Source organism: Lactuca virosa, chromosome 3 (assembly GCF_052849685.1).
Source record: "Lactuca virosa cultivar CGN04683 chromosome 3, Lactuca_virosa_CGN04683_v6, whole genome shotgun sequence".
Taxonomy (NCBI): domain Eukaryota; kingdom Viridiplantae; phylum Streptophyta; class Magnoliopsida; order Asterales; family Asteraceae; genus Lactuca; species Lactuca virosa.
The window spans coordinates 206,180,700-206,184,371 of NC_136428.1; positions in this window are offsets into that span (position 1 = coordinate 206,180,700).

A 3,672-nucleotide genomic window follows, 5' to 3' on the forward strand; every position below is an offset into this window, starting at 1 on the left:
TTTTATTTATATTAAAACATTGGGATGTCATCATAAATACAGAAACATAAGCATAACAAAATATTACAAGCCTTACTGTAATTAAACTAGTGGCCTAATACTCCTTGAATCTCTCCGCAGAATGTATCTTTCATATAGCCACCTGTGATACAATAAACTGAGTGGGTCAGATTGCGAAACCTGGTGAGTATATAGGGTTTTCAACCCACAATAATATAGTTAATTTGTTTCTTCACATACTTCATGTCAAATAATTAACCCGATTACCCATGCCCATTATCTTCTTTATTGTTAAGGATCTAACCTAAGAATCATCTATTCTTCAATATTTATTCCTAAGGATTTTCCTACGGAATAGGCAAAAAGTCCATCGCTGCCAGGGTTTGTCTAACATGCACTAAGTCCATAGCTGTCAATATTATCTATTAGGCCCAGCTGCTAACGTTATATATTAGGCACTAAGTCCAGAGCTGCCAATGTTCATTTATAAGGCACTAAGTCCATAGCTGCCAGGGTTTTTAGACTACATCTGGTGAACATGTCGTTCACAAACACCTACAGGTTGCGAGCCTGCCAGCGTTCCACTAGAATGTCTAGAATAGTCTGTGGTTATCATCTATACTCTGCTAGATGACTTGATCAACTTCAAAGTCATGGCTTCTCATCATCTTTCACTTCTCATAATCTATATCATTTTTCATCTCTCATCATTCATCTACCCATATGAACCCAATATATTTAGAGGTATAAAAATATATATACAGTTTAAATCACGTAAAACATGTATAAATCGTTCATCTAGCATAGATATCAGGAACACAGATAATAAACACATATAGCATGTATTAATATTAAAAAACTTCATATCTATGTGTAAATTGGAAGTAACTATGCACTCACTTGATAAAGTGACGACTCGAAATTCGGGCAGCGCTTCGTTTCTAACAATTGTGTTTTCCTTCGACGAAACCTAGTATTATTATCGCTAAGTTTTAGTCTAATATTCATTTCAACTAATTATTAGTCCAGATTCATCATTAACTAAAAGTATACTTCAAGATCTATCAAGTAAGGAACAACCAGGTAGGATCATATCGGAGGTAGGGTCTGTTTGGTATAAGAAGTATACTGTTTGGAAATCCCACTTTAAACACCTCACTAAATCACAACCTATACATCATCCCCGTAAGTAGATCAATCAGTATATCGACTTGGAATCACAGATAAATCTTGTTTTTAGGTTCATAATAACGATAATGAACTTAAACATAAGTTATACTTAAAGTATGGTAAGCATAACTCACTTACAAGGGGTTTAGTGAAAACCGGGCTCTACGTGGGCAGAAATTCTGAGCCAAAAGCTCTTCTTCTCGAGGCCTTCTGGCACTCCGGGCTTCACTTCAAACACCTAGGAGATGCTGGGGAAAGGAATAGAGGCTTTGGGGTGTTTGAGAGAGAATGGGTTAGAAAGGTGTGAGAAAAGAGTGAAAAACCCCTTTTATTTATAGACTGTCGGCACCCTTGTACGAGGGGCATACGCGAGGGGACGTTGGCCATACTTATTCCAGGTGTCGCCATATTGTGCGAAGCCGTGGGGAGGAAGTAGTGGCTCAGATCGTTCCACGTGTCACTCGTTGGTTTAGTCCAAAAATTAATTATCTTCTAAACTTCGTAACTTTCGCATAAGAGCTCCATTTTTGAAGTTGTTTATATCCGCGCGTAGGTAGCGAAGTGATCTACAACTTTCGTTTAGACTCTATTGGCTAGTTTTGATTTAATTTTTAAAGTTATATTTTAACAGGCTTAGACGGTTAAAGTCCGTTAAAATGTCACAACTTTGTCATCCGATGTCTGTTTTCGACTATCATTATATCGTTGAACTCCTATTAATGAGATCTTCAATTCTTGTTTAGGTTGTGTCGGCTAAAAATTGATCAGTCTAAAATTCCATTTCCGGGATGTGTACTGCTACGCTGAATCTTAGAAAAATCACAACTTCCTCAAATGAAGTCAGATTTGGACGTTCTCTACATTGATGCTCTCGGTTTAACGTCTACTGCAACTTTTGCTTAGATTGCTAAGGCTAAAAAGTATTTTATCAAAATTTACTTTTTACGATACGCGGAGCCATGTCGGTTGAATCGCGAAACTTCAACCGGTCATAACTTCTTTGTTATAAGTCGGATTTCAGCATTTTTTATATGTACGGAATCCTTGTGACATATACTATACTTTGGTTAATATTATTTATTCTAAATAATCTTCTATCAGAAAGTCATTTTTAATGCTTGTTATCTCTAAATTTACTAGCTTGGGTCTGCGGGCGTTACAGTTATCTCCCCCTTAGGATGATTACATCCCGGAATCATCAACGAAACATGGCTTGTATAATGACTCCATATGTTTTCTTTTCATCCTAGGTAATAACCGTAACTCTTATGTCCTTTCAAATGAGTATCTAACTCATGGACTTCTTGACTGTTGTCAGTGCACAATCTTGCACATGCTCTTCGTACTATGTTGGACTTTCAATCGTAACCTTCGCGTTACAAACTCGATCTTTATTGGAGACTCCTTCTTCTTCTTAACAGAGTTAACTTAAGATAAGTTCTTTACTTCGATTATCGTAACAGACCGAAGGGTCATGTCCTAATGACCCCTCATCGTATGGTGCAATGCTTAGACATATGCCCCTTGTCCCCACATCCGTAGCATACCTTATGATTAAGCGTACAATCCTTGGAATAGTGACCGATCCTCCCACATTTATAACAACTCACTTCTCCATCGCATCTCCCATAATGCTTCTTATTTCACTTTTCACACCACTTGGCTCCATACTTTTGGTCATCCAGGTTAGACTTCAAGAATCTTTCTTTGTTATCGGATATTGAGGATACCTCAATCTTCCTCTTTCTCTCGCCTTATGTTTTTCTAGACCTTTTTCTCTTATCTGGGTCTCTACATTCTTAGCTGCCCAGATAGCGGCTTTCAAGGTGGTTGCTTGTTTGACCATTGGACCGAAGTCTGTTGGTAATCCATTAGGAGATTTGTTCACCTTGGAGAGTTAAGTGGGAACTAAATAAGGAATAAGCTTCATTTTCTCCATAAAACTTGCAGCACACTCGCTGACGCTCATCCTTCCATTCTTCAGATTCTTGAACTCATTGTTGATCTCCAGAAGATCTTGCTCAAATGATTCCTTCCTTTGTCACATGCTCCATGAACCTCGAGTGCTCCATTGAACTCAAATGCTCCATGAGAATGCTCAAAATACTTAAGTCACATTTAATAGATATACAATGGGATACATGACATAGTGAAAAACTCACCTTTATTGCAGACCGGAGAAGCAGAGAAACACTTTCACTCCTTGCACTGATCGACCCTGTGAACCGACTAACACCGGATAAAGATAAATCCTCAATCAATAAACCAAAGTCCTTTAAATTTGGCCCGAGGTCAAACTAGTCAAAAGTTAACGACCAATGATCAACAAAAGCCAACGTCGACCATGACGTCAAGACCTATTGGCCACGTCTTGGGCATGTCAGACAAAACAATCGACATGAAGGACATCACCACATCGTGGAACCTCCATGGCCATGTTGTGAGAGTTTCAGGACAAAATAATCGTTAAGATGGACTTCACCACGTCATGGCCATTCCTTG